The following is a 14,267-nucleotide window of genomic DNA, read 5'->3' as shown; positions in this document are numbered from 1 at the left end:
ATGTATTTAGGCCATTCAACCAATCCCACAAGACATTTTTCAGACAGGGAACAAAGAGTGTAGACACGTAGCCTATAATTGTTGGGTTTACCAGATTATTCAAAAAGTAAACAGGGCTGTATGAAAATTTCCGATTTCAGGCAGGGATGTGACCTGAAGATGGGAAGTGCATGTTGACACTGATATGTTGGTAACCTTGAGATCAAACCTAGTTTGTCATTTATATACCCTTGAATCACTCCAATTTTACCCAGTTAGCTGTAGCACTGGTTCCAAACACTGGTGAGAAACGTGTCACAGGAAGAAATAACCTATAGAGGGAGCTATAGAGTATTTATAAGAATTTCTGCCTATAATATCATACGGTACTGTACCACACACATATTGGGTCATATTTTTGTAAAACGTGTCCATGAGTTACTAGCCAAGTAATATTTAAGTAGTATGGTAAGTGAGCAAATTTGCATCTATAGTGGTTGGGACAGGGTAAAAGAGGTGCACCGTAAAAACCTAGTATTCACTATTGTTTAGGAGCCTTTTAGGTTTGTAGCATACATTTATCTATTACAACTGTACAATTTAGGAAACGCAGCTTGTTTCATATTATAATAGTGTTATTTTGTTATTTTTTTCATGTTGTTGACAGTTTGCTGTTAGCTCATTTGCTAGTCAGTAGCGTGAAACAGTACAAAATTCTGAGAGCACATGCAGCATTAATAGCATTCGACATTGTATGTAATGCTTATAACACTTGCAAAATCGATGTAAATTGTTTTAACTATGCTACTAAATCGATATAGCGTAACGTTGCTAGTGCATCTGTGTGCTGTTTTCACTAACTTCACTAACACAGCAAGATAAAACACGTAAGACGTAAAACAACAGCGTCATTAAATTCAGTGGCACAATTAGAATATAATTCCCGCCAATCAAACAATCAATAAATATTCAAGTCGCAGTGGGGAAAAAAGTATTTAGAAGCGTCTGCTATGTTGTGTTGTAGTGTATGGCTGGCAGACCTTGAGATCATATATCTGATTGCAGCCAATGTGAGCGAAGCTCCAGTGGCGCAATCGGTTAGCGCGCGGTACTTATACAGCAGTACATTGCAGAGCAATGCCGAGGTTGTGAGTTCGAGCCTCACCTGGAGCAGTGTTTTTGTGTTATGGCAAAAAATAACTTGAGTATGTACCATTTTGTCATTACTGTTGAAATATTTCACCAGTGTCTTTTTTTTAAACAGTAAATTATTAGTGTGTTAAAGGGGAGTTCGACAATGAGTATGTAATTACTTAATGACGTTAAATAATGTAATATATAATTACTTATTTAAATTATTTAAATATGTGTTCAATTGCCAATTACTGATTTAAGTATATTCTTAAAATTAGTACATTCTAGTGTAGCTAACGTCTTTATATGTTTGACAGCTTGTTTTCTGACTTTCTGGCTTTCAGTCGAATTGATTGTAGTACCTCCGTCTAAACAGCAGGCAGCAGTCTAAGATCGTTTAAAAGCCTTTATGTGTCTTGTTAATGAACATACGGCACTTACACGCACCTCTCAGTTGGTGGCAGTGTTGTTTATGAATTTTATGAAATATCACTTTTGCTTCCAGTTCATGTAGTTCGTTTTTCTCATGTTCACTTTTTTCCTTGGATGTTAAAACAACATTTCATCTTGGAAATCCACTGTCCGGACATTTTACTAAACACTTTCTTTTAAGTTTATCAAAAAAATTTACAATTTAAAAAAAAAAAGTTTAGATTCAAGAAGGTGAAACTTTTATTAAATGTTTTATTCTGTTGTGTTTTATTTAATTTTGAAGCACATTTGTGACCCTGGACCACAAAACCAGTCATAAGGGTCAATTATGGTTTGTTAGGACAGGATCATATTTTTCAAACAACTATTTGAAAATCTGCAGTCTGAGGGGCAAAAAAATCTAAATATTGAGAAAGTTGCCTTTAAAGTTGTCCAAATTGTTCTTAGCAATGCATATATTACCAATAAAAAATTACATTTTGACATATTTACAGCAGGAAATTTAGAAAATATCTTCATGGAAAATGATCTTTAAAAAACGATCATTTTGTCCCGTACAATTGGTACTAATATACCAGTGCTACTTAAGTTTTGTGGTCCAGGATCACGTTTAGTATGTGCAGTCTATTCAACAAAAGTTTGAAAAATTAACCACCTTCACGCATATAACTATTGCAACTTGTATACAATACAATCAATTACAACATTTAAATTAAAACATTTAAAACCAAAGATAACTTCTGTGACAATGTCCAAACATTTCACTTGGTAAGCTTCATCAAAACTAATTTTTCTCATCACATCACATCATTCATTAGGCCCTCACTGGAAAAAAAAAAAAAAAAATGCTTTTCTTACTTTTTTTGTCTTGTTTCCAGCCAAAATATCTCAAAATTCTTAAATCAAGAAGGATTTTTCGAGTTTTCAGAAGAAAAAAAAAACACCAAATGAAGTGAGTTTTTGCTTAGAACAAGCAACAAAAAACGATATTTTTTTTCTTACCCCACTGGCAGATTATTTTGGTTGTTTTAAGCAAAAACGCACTTAATTTTGACTTGTTTCTTCTGAAAACAAGACAATAATTTTTACTCGTCTAGAAAATCTGGATTTAAGAATTTTTAGATATTTTGGCTGGAAACAAGAGAACAAATCTAAGTAAGAAAACATTTTTTTCCAGTGGTTTCCACATAGTATTTACATCTCAGTTGATCCGGTCACAGTTGGTCAGCACTAAATACAGGTGTAAACGTTGTCCGCCACATTCAGAAATGGTCAAAAAGCATTATAAACAGATGTTAACACCAGGTGACTTTATGCTGCTAGTCAGAATCATTACCCTCATATCTTTTTCACTACCTTTGTCTACGCATCACGGTCATAATGACACGGCCCTTCAGGCTAAAATGTTTTCAAGACAAACCAAACATCAGATGTGTCAGGCTGGTTTCATTCCACACTTGATCTTGACAGTACGGATAAGACCTCTGGCCTGACTATAACATTTATGTTGGAAGAATCAGCAACATGTTATTATACCAAAATCTGGGATCCAGGCCAAATCTGATGCTGTCTGTGGGAAGATTCTTACTCACAGTTGGCTGGTCTTGAATATTGAATTCTGATTAGTTCATTTTTGATAACAGAAATAGACAATGTGATTCAAACACAACTGGTGCCAGTGAATAAGCCAAGAGCCTGGCGGGTTTACCGCTTTGAATCCGATAAAACACTCTGTGAGCGAATGAGTCAGCAGATCTAGTCTGGAGAGACAGCGGCAGACAGCTGACCATCAGTTTGCGATCCTTAACTAACCCCCGTTCCTGATCACCCGTACACACACTCACTCGCCTCAGATTTGCTATCGCTGTGAGTTAAATGACTAAACTTCATACAGTTAACTTGAAAAGGACAGACCCTTGCTGATACATAATGACATAGCCTGCTGAGGGATTTAGCCTCCCTTTGTTTAGCGGCCCGCTAAGCAGCACTGGAGGCCTAGAGGCGATTAGCATTAGATCAGCTGAAAATAAGGTCAAGTCAGGGAAAGAAGTAGCATTTCGGAGGAGAGACCACATTAAGACGTGGCTCGTCCAGTGCGATGACCTTCCTCTCTGGAATGAGCCGTGGCCGCAATTCACTGGTTTCCATGGGCTTTAGCGCCGCAGTTTATCAGGAAGTGCCGTAACAGAACATTTTACACAAGAAAGAGGGATCATTCATCGTTAAAGGTCATTCAGCTGCATTTTTACAGGCTGTTAAGTCTTAACCAAGTTATATTTAATGTCGTAATAAAGCACAGATGATTTGATTTCCATGACACTCATGATAAACTGCAACTTTGGTTATTTACTCAAATGCTGAACTTCATCGAGGAAAAAGAAGAATTACCTCAGTTATCTAGGTCATAGACACGCTAGGCTACGTAGGACACTCGAGGCGTTTTTGTGAGAAAACAGTTCTTTGCTCATACATGCCCTCTGTCAGTGGGACGTCAGCTGAAACTGTCATCGGTGTGATTTGTCTGCACTTGCGGTGTGTTTTTCATGGAAGTGTACACCAGAAAGAGTGACGAGGCTAAACACACAATCATCACCACAATGCGTTCGACTGTCCAAACATTGCAAGGAATGTTTTTCCTATACATTTTCGTGCTTTGACCACAAATTTAAATTGTCAAACACCTGCCTAACATGGTAGCTTTTGTGAGGAGTTGTTGATATGCAGTTTAAAAGTGTATTGCATTAAGTAAGTAACATTGTGTACTTTTAATTTTGTTATGTTGTGCTTTTTTATACTATACAGGAGGTGCACAATGTGGAAGCCCGTTTCCACGAATAAAAAATAAAAAAGGTAATTGCAGCGTTTATCTCACAATTCAGATTTTTTCGTGCAATTGTGAGTTTACATCTCACAATTCTGATATTCTGATAATAATTCTATTATTGTGAGATATAAACTTGCAATTGCAGGTTACAAAGTCGGAATTACAGGATATAAACTCGTAATTCTGACTTTTAATCTTAGAATTGTGAGATATAAACATACAATTGCGGGTTATAAAGTCTGTAAAGGTATAGCCTAAAGTTATAACAAGCACATAGCGAGTTATAACATTGCAATTCTGTGAAATGAAGTCAGAATTGAGTGATATAAACTTGCAATTGCGGGTTATAAAGTCAGAATTATGAGATATAAAGTTGCAATTCTGAGAAATAAAGTCAGAATTGTGTGATATAAACTCGCAATTCTGATTTTTATTCTCCAAATTGTGAGATATAAACATGCAATTGCGTGTTATAAAGTCAGAATTATGAGATATAAGGTTGCAATTCTGACTTTTAATCTTAGAATTGTGAGATATAAACACACAATTGTGGGTTATAAATTCATTGCAGATATAAACTCACAATTCTGTTTTTTTTTTTTTTTTTTTGCATGATATAGTCTAAACTTGCGATTGCGAGTTATAAAATCAGAATTGCGTGATATAAATTCGCAATTCTGACTTTTATTCTCCGAATTGTGAGATATAAACTTGCAATTGCGGGTTATAAAGTCAGAATTACGAGATATAAAGTTGCAATTCTGGCTTTTAATCTTAGAATTGTGAGATATAAACACACAATTGTGGGTTATAAAGTCTGTAAAGGTATAGCCTAAAGTTATAACGAGCGCCATAGTGAGTTATAACATTGCAATTCTGTGAAATGAAGTCAGAATTGTGAGATATAAACTTGCAATTGCGGGTTATAAAGTCAGAATTATGAGATATAAAGTCGCAATTCTGACTTTTTTTTCTCAGAATTGCATGATGTAGCCTAAACTTGCGATTGCGAGTTATAAAGTCAGAATTGCATGATATAAAGTTGCAGTTCTGGGAAATAAAGTTTGAATTGTGTGATATAAACTCGCAATTCTGACTTTTATTCTCCGAAATTGTGAGATATAAACTTGCAGTTGCGGTTATAAAGTCAGAATTATGAGATATAAAAAAGAGTACATTATAATGGCGAGATTTGTTGACATTTCAATTCATTTACATAAAATAGTTATATTAGGCATTTTTAGGTCATCAGCCAAAACATAAATATTTACTTATTTATTAATTAATTAATTTATGCAGACATTTTGTCGCTGATTTGGATTCTTTTGAATTTTTTTATTATTATTATTATTACTCAAATGTTCTTTGCTGTTTTTTTTTTTTTTTTTTTTTTTTTTGACAGTTTTGCATGCTTGAGCACAGACTTTTCCAGGGCAGGGTTTTAATGCTTTTAATGCCTTCTCTTGCCTTAAGTGCACTGTAGTAATCAGTTATAATTGAAAATATTATTATGAAATCTTCAAGCAGCGGAACATACTGTGCATCCACATATATACTGTTTTTAGGAAATCTATGTGAAGAATTCAGCCAGAATCAGAACTAGATACTATACATGACCCAAATTGGTCATGTGCATTTGTATTTTATGTTATTCGCTGCATCTCTGCAAATGATAGCCATAATCTATTCTCCATGAACCTAATGACAGTTCCATAACCATAACTCTTTGTAAATCCTTTATGAGCTTATGTGTTTTGAAAGGTCTCAAATGTACCAGTTACTTAAATAAATCTCACCTCCGTAGGGCTAAGGGCAGAGGAATGTATCTTGGGTTAAATCTCACATATGTCTCTGGTTAGGCATGAGCTGTGAATTGTGACAGGTCATTGGTTCAGTGCTATGTACTGCGAGCCTCAGGCAATGCTCATTATAGTAGAAGACATAATTATTATCATTACTGTGGCTGTTTTTTTCCACACGCCGTTTTCCTCCAGGCAGGTTGATTATTAAGTGTTTGTAAGGCTGCCAAGGGGAAGTGATGTCACCTTATTTGGCATGTAAGACAACAGATCAGGTTACATTACTTTTCTCATGAATACAGTTTTTATCTTGCAGTGGTTTGACAGCATTTACAACCGGAATTATTTAGTGCTTGTTTGTTCAGTCTCTCTTTTTCTTCACACTTCATCTTCTTTGCTTTTAAATGCTTAGTTTTTCCTAGAAAATATCAGGACTGCAACTTCTTGCTTTCCACAGTCTTGAAGTATGCTTGTTTTTTCAAGCACTAAAAGTGCTACAGGAGATCAGGGAATGAAACTGGGTGGATTGTGAGAAGAATTGATTTCTTTCACAGAAAAATGATGATGGCTGTCCACAGATCTTGAGCAGTAACTAAATATTTGTTGAAGATGGATGAGTCAAGTGAGCTCTTGAGGGTCTGGTCTGGTATCGGCTCCTGTCCCCCCTACATCTCTTTAGTCTTATTAAACATGTCTCCAACAGACTGTTCCACTGCCAGTTCCCTTGACATATTTCTCCTCTCCACTGGAAATCTGACTTGATTTACAGAACTCCAAATGAACCCCATTCACACTCCCCCAAGTTCAGAAGATTTTCAGAGCTCGCTATGCTTTATAAATCTTCCAAATGCCTTTATGAAGGCATTGCAAAGATAGATTTTTTTTACTTTTTATAGCTGATCTTTATATTCCATTGCAGAAATAGCCCTAGCTTCTGTGTTAGTGTCATTTGAAAATTATGCTAATGATCTGAATTTCCTCATGCCCATATGCTCTCTTTTTTGTTGGGGATTGTTTATGACTGGCACATGCATGCTTAGATTCAGCTCCATTTATCAATAAAATAGTCTGCTTGTGCAGTTTCCTTTATTTTATCAGCCAGACCAAAGATTGTATCCTCCTTCCTCTTTCTACCCCATCCCGTGTCAGCTTATAAAAACGAATGCCTCCCGACCACATCCACTGGACCTACTGCCCATCCAGATACATGTCATGAATATCGAATGCTCATTGGAGGTGCTGTTTGATTTATGGAAATTCAGGGCGCCCAACATTTGGGAAGTGTCCATGTGGTGGTCCAAAATATTATCATTATTATTATTTTTTTTTTTCCCAGAGAACATCCTTGCCAGAACCGTTCTCTTTATCTAAAGCAGAATGTGAGCTTTTGTAAAGTCTTTTCTTACGTTTGTTGCCAAACAAACTGTTGGTCACATATGGGCCATTCTACAAATTTGGTGCAAAGTCAGATCTGGAAACATCTTGATTTTTTTATTTTTTTCCATATTTATATGTATGCAAATTATATAATATGCAAGGTACACATTTCTAGTAATTGTTTAATTCTCATATTGTCTTTTCAGAAAGTTTTGGAATATTTGTCCTCTCCCCAAATTGCTACCGAAACAGTAATCTATAATTTAATGAGAAGGGTTATATTGACCTATTACGATTTTACTTACATCTTCCTTATTTTCTATTTTGATGCACTGCAAAAAAGGCTTTTCTTACTTAGTATTTTTGTCTTGGTTCTAGTCCAAATTTCTATAAATTCTTGAATTAAGATGCATTTACTATAAGCAAACTTACATAAGATATTTAGTCTTGTTTCCAGGGAGAGGAAACAATTAAGTGCAGTTTGCTTAAAATATGTAAAATCATCTGCCAGCTGGGTAAGTAAAATACTCTAGTTTCAAGAACATTTTACTTGCCCCACTAGCAGATAATTTTACTTGTTTCCATAGAAAAACTAAATTAAAGTGCATTGTGCTTAAAACAGACTAAATATCTTATGTCATTTTGCTTATCTAGTAAATGCATCTTAATTTGGGAATTTTTAGATAGTATTTTGGTCTTGTTTCTAGTCAAACTAAGTAAGATAAGCCTTTTTTTGCAGTGTAAAAAGTTTTCAGAAGTGAATTAATGTTACAATTTTAACAATATTTCAAGTGTAATTTATGAGTTTTGTTGTGTTTTTAATCAATTTTTCCTTGTAAAAGCCGAAAAGGTGATCATTAGTTTGAATATACAGTACAGACCAAAAGTCTGGACACACCTTCTCATTCAAATGAATGAGAAGGTGTGTCCAAACTTTTGGTCTGTACTGTATATTTTTCTGTTTATTAAAGTTTTTACTCTACATTTGTGCAATTTTCAGTGGGTTAGTGATATATTTTAAATATATATAAATTAATTAATAAATATATTTTTTTAAATGGGTTCTATACAAAAACTGCTTTTTATGTAAAATTCACTTTATAAAAGACCCACATTTCTAACTTTAATTCATGGGGATAACTTGGATAATTTCACATGGTTTAGTGTAAGATTTTTGCCATCTTTTGGAAAATCCAGTTTTAAAAGTAAAAAAAAAAAACAACAACTACAAATAACTTTCACCAGTAGGTGGCTGCAGAGCTCCACTATTTGCTATTTGACCACCTGAAAGATATTTTTTCAGTTGAATTCATATCTACAGTACAGACCAAAAGTTTGGACACACCTGAATGAGAAGGTGTGTCCAAACTTTTGGTCTGTACTGTATATAAAATCACACTTTATCAAACTGTAATGTGGGGTGTAGTTGAAATCAGTCTCGGCCAATTGACTAAAACATACACTGTTTCGGCAGGGACATGACAATGCAAGACACATTTTTCAGCAGTGTTATAATTTATAAAGAAAATATAATAATACAATTTTTTCTAAAAACTTCACTTAAAAAAATCTAAAAGATATTTTTTTAAAAACAACAAAAAAACTTAAAATCAAGCTTACTGATATTTTAAATATTATTGTGAGTTTCAATAGATAATAAAATTATCTTCATAAACATCTATTTGAATACTTAAATGCTTTTTAAATTATTTTTTTTTAGTTATGGAACAGCAGTTTGCACCAATTCTGTAGAATGGCCAACATATCTCATCACAATATTACTAATTTACAAACATGCCTACTCCATATCTATCTTTTTACAGTCGTCTTTGCAAGTGCACCACAACATCCTGTAGTATTTCAACAGTATTATAATACTGGAAGAACCTGCCAGCGTGACTCACAGTATTATGTACCATGCCTTCATCTGTTTTTTAAAGCCACTGAGCAGTGGTGTTTCTAAGAAGAAAAGGGTAGGAGTAGACAGTCGTCTACAGCGAATGTATGCCTCCGATACTACTTAAAGTTAGGCCGACAGGGGGTTGAGCAGGTTGGATCTTTCAGAGTCCTGGTTATCTCTCCCTGTGGATATGTCAAGGCCAGTATGCCTGATCTCCTAGGAGGTGATGACAGTACCCCTCAGTTCAAAGACGTCCTTAGGGAGTTCCTGGCAATGAAAGGCGATTTTCAGAGCAAACTCCATTTTTAGACCAAAGACTTGGAGAATAAGACAAATCCTTTAGAAAAAGTCCTGCTGTGGCATGTGCGGCATCCTTCACTGCATCATATCTTGTAATCCACTGAACAAAAGCTTCAGTAGAAGTGATTTGTGGTTGGGATGTTTATTTTTCCACTAGTTCTGAACTACTTTTAGTTAAACATCTTGCGTTTTGCTTTTGATTGGTTGTCTGTTGTCACGTTGGATATGTCAGTCCATGCAAATCTATGTTAGTACTCACATCACTGTCAGAATCTAGTAATACAACTGTACGTCGTTTCCTCTGAATGTTATGAAACCCTTCATATTAGCTTGCATGCAGCCTGCTGCATTTTCATCAGTGTCTATTTTTCAAACATAAACCATGTTGTGTTTTAATGGTGTACTAAAGGGAAACGGCATGAATGGCCCATTCAGTTCACTTATGCTGTAACATTGCAGGGAAGCAAGCGAACTGTATGTAATTTTGACAGTGGGTGAGGCTGCCCCCCTCCCCTCAGTCCCTCGATCCGTGCCAGGCTCTGATCCAGAACTAGGGGGTTGACATCATTCCCTCCAGACATCCAGGCTTGTTATTGCTGCCATTCCAGAACTCTTTGCTTGGGCTGAGCAAACAACTTGGACGACTTCACAAGGGCCCTGTCATTCAGACAGCAAAGCACCGCAATAGGGCCACACTAGCAAGCTGTTGAGTGAGGGGACTTGTGACTTTTTTAATTATACAGCATGGAGTTTGGCTGTTCAAACGATTGCATTTGATCCCCATGAGAAGCTATTAATTATAAGCCCAATAAGAACCTGCACATCCCGAAGGGAGCGGTTGAATTGGCAAAACAGAGAAAAAAACTTTTGAAAAAGTATAAAGGTTATCCATATAACTTATACAAACATAGGCAAACAGAGACTATAGTACAGTAAATGTTTGTTCAGGTGCGACCTGCCCTGTGGCGCTTTCATTTCGGGAATATGGGCCAAGTTTGCTTTGAGGCTCTCAAATATCTATATTAAAATATAGCCATGTTAGTTCATTTTATTATTGGTCTCACTGTGCATGATGCTACTACACTGTAGAAAATAAAATTACATGACATACCATTTGGGGTTACTTAGATCTGTGTTTCTTAAAGGGTTAGTTAACCCAAAAATGAAAATTCTGTCATTAATTACTCACCCTCATGTTGTTCGAAACCTGTAATCTGAAACCTGGATTTTCAAGGTTCTTCATAGAACCATTGATGCCAATAAAGAACCTTACTTTTTAAGAGTGCAGACAGGTTCACATTCAAGGCCCAAAAAGGTAGCAAGGACATTGATAAAATAGTCCACGTAACATCAGTGGTTCAATCGTAATGTTATGAATCTACAAAAATAATTTTACCACGAATCATGTGAATGTTGAATGTTAAAGATTGACAGAAGAGAAGACATTGCTGAATAAAGTTGTTATTTTTGTTTTCTTTGCACACAAAAAGTATACTTGTAGCTTCATAAAATTGCGGTTGAACCACTGTTTTAACGATTTCCTTTCTACCTTTTCTGGGCCTTGAATGTGTCAGTTCTGTTGCTGTCTGTGTTAGTGTCAACAGGGACAGAAAGCTCTTGGATTTCATCCAAAATATCTTAATTTGTGTTCTGAAGATAAATGAAGATCTTACAGGTTTGGAACAACTTGAGGGTGAGTAATTAATGACAGAATTTTGCTTTTTGGGTCAACTAACCCTTTAACCCTGTTCCTGAGGTCATACCAACAGTACATATTTTCAAACTCTTTCTAATCAAACACACCTAGTTCAATTTGCTAACTCATTAGTAGAGATGCCAAGGCATAATATGGATGGGTTAGATAAGGTGGACAACAAAAATTTGTACTGTTAGCTTGCCTCCAGGAAACACTGCAATAGATCACCACACATGGTGGAACTCTTTGAAGAACCTCAAGATACCAATATGAAGGTGACTCAAATATGTGTACTCAACAAGTTTAAGTGCCTTAAAGCCCCTTGTACGATGTAGTTTCTGTAGGAGATGCAATAATTTACTCACCTCCTTGTCATCCAAGATGTTCATGTCTTTCTTTCTTCAGTCATAAAGAAATTATGTTTATTGAGGATGACATTTCAGGAATGTTCTCCATGTAGTGGACTTCTATGTTGCCCGCGAGTTTGAACTTTCAAAATAAATGCAACTTCAAAGGGCTCTAAATGATCCCAGCCAAGGAAGAAGAGTCTTATCTAGTGGAAAGATTGGTCAATTTCTTTACGACTGAAAAAAAAAAAAAAAAAAAAAGACAGGAATGTCTTGGATGACATTCAAGGGGTGAGTAAATTATCTGTACATTTTTGTTCTGGAAGTGAACTTCTCCTTTAAGAGCATTTAAATTGTATTGATGTACCCTGAGTATGCAAAAGGATAGTTGAGGCACCTTGAGTTTGAGGTACCAAGAGGTTCTCCGAAGGGTTCAACAAAGCCGACAGTCTGAAAAACCCAACCAGGTCTCATGACGAAAACGTACACTGTAAAAAGTTTGCTGTAAATTTTACAGTAACTTACTGGCAGCTGGATGCCAGTAAGTTACTGTAAAAATGTTTACAGTATTATTACTGTAAGTGCATTTACAGTACTAAAAGGTATTTACTGTAATTTCATTTACAGTATTTTTACTGTAATTTCATTTACAGTGTTTTTACTGTATCTTCAATTACAGTATTTTTACTGTATTTTCAATCACAGTATCAGTACTATAGAGTTTATTTTCATTTATTTTAAACATTTTTTACCTGTAAAAACAATCCAATTAACCTACAGCACTGTAATTCAAGATTTTTACCACCCCAACCCCATAAAAATCACAATAACTCATAAGCATTAGTTCTGATAATATTCTTTTTAATTGTTGAACATTTTCTTTTTAAAAGTACAGAGACTTTGTATCATGGCAAACATACACACACTGAAAAGCAAAAATAAGTAAGTACACTACCAGTCATAAGTTTTTGAACACTAAGATTTTTTTAAAGAATTCTCTTCTGCACACCAAGCCTGCATTAATTTGATCCAAATTTAATTTATTCCTTTGATCAAAGCTGAATTTTCAGCATCATTACTCGTCTTCAGTATCACATGATCCTTCAGAAATCGTTCTAGTATGCTGATAAACATTTTATTTAATTTTTAGATTTTTCAGGATTCTTTGAATAGAAAGATATTATTTAGCAAGGATGATTTAAATTGATCAAAAGTGATAAAGACATTCATAATGTTACAAACTATTTCTATTTCAGATAAATGCTGTTTATCTGAACTTTCTATTCATCAAAGAAACCTGAAAAAAAATGTACTCCACTGTTTTTAGCATTATAATAATTTCAGCAACATCATAATAGTTTTTGAGCAGAAAATCTGATTATTAGAATGATTTCTGAAGGATCATGTGACTGCAGTAATGATGCTAAAAATTAAGCTTTGATCACAGCAATAAATTACATTTTAAAATATATTCAAAAAGAAAACAGTTATTTTAAATAATAAAAATGGCTCAAAAGTGTATTGTTTTTGCTGTACTTTGGATCAAATGAATGCAGGCTTAGTGAGCAGAAGAGAACTTCTTTAAAAACATTTAAAATCTTACTGTTCAAAAGCTTTGTCTGGTAGTGTAAATAAAATAAAATCATACAGTAAAAATGTGTTTGTGTTGTGTTAAATTTTAGTAATTTTGAGTCAAAGTTGACAAGCTCTCTGATGAGAAACGGCAGAATGGGATTCAGGCTGATGCTTGCTGTTTGCACCCTCTTTCCAGAAGTCCATCTGATCTGTGACTGTCAATGCATTTGCTGCCACAAAGGTTGACTGTCTGAACGAACCTGCAAGCACAAGAAAAACAGTGTTTAAAGAATTTGCCTCAACTGTCAAACTTGGTGCTGTATGCATTTAAAAAAAAATGATATACTACATACGAACGCAGTAGTAAGAAAAAAAACTGAAGAAACTTTTTCTTGAAATTTTTTATAAAGAATTTTATGAATGAGTCAGTAAGTCACTGATTCTAGGTGTTTAAAAAAGGTAAATTCATTCAGTAATGAAACACTGCTGTGTGCAGAGATGCACAACATGGCTTTGTTAAGAACCGTTTTTACTAAATGGAGCAAAAAGACAATATTTTCTTCTTGATTTAAATCACTTAATATTACATTCTTGTTTATTGAATTTTGTTGCCCTGACACTTAGTAAAGTCTGCCACAGACCATGCTAAATGCTAACCAATCTGTTCATATAAACATTCTAAACAGGTGTGTGTTTCCTAGAAAGTCTGTGCATATAATAGGCCTACTATGATTAAAAATCTATATTTGTTGCTTTACAGTAACAATAATCTAAATTTGACAGATGGTAAGATTGCTATTATGAATTTAAAGGTTACAGTAAGTTAAAGATACCTGAAGCAGCTGCATTTTGCTGTTTAAATGCTGGTTTAATAGAAATAATTTTAATGCGCATGCAAACTCAA

The 14,267-nt window shown here is 34.8% G+C and overlaps 1 non-coding gene across 1 annotated transcript; it reads left to right on the top strand.

Annotated features, from left to right (window-relative positions):
- The first annotated feature begins 1,058 nt into the window (after positions 1-1,058).
- trnai-uau (transfer RNA isoleucine (anticodon UAU)) lies at positions 1,059-1,152 on the top strand. Its single transcript has 2 exons — positions 1,059-1,096; positions 1,117-1,152. It is a non-coding gene; the product is annotated as a tRNA-Ile (tRNA).
- Positions 1,153-14,267: the final 13,115 nt, after the last annotated feature.

The sequence above is a fragment of the Garra rufa genome, chromosome 2 (assembly GCF_049309525.1).
Source record: "Garra rufa chromosome 2, GarRuf1.0, whole genome shotgun sequence".
NCBI classification, from domain to species: domain Eukaryota; kingdom Metazoa; phylum Chordata; class Actinopteri; order Cypriniformes; family Cyprinidae; genus Garra; species Garra rufa.
Note: the sequence above shows the minus strand (reverse complement) of the source record. Positions and strands in the feature narration are given on the sequence as shown.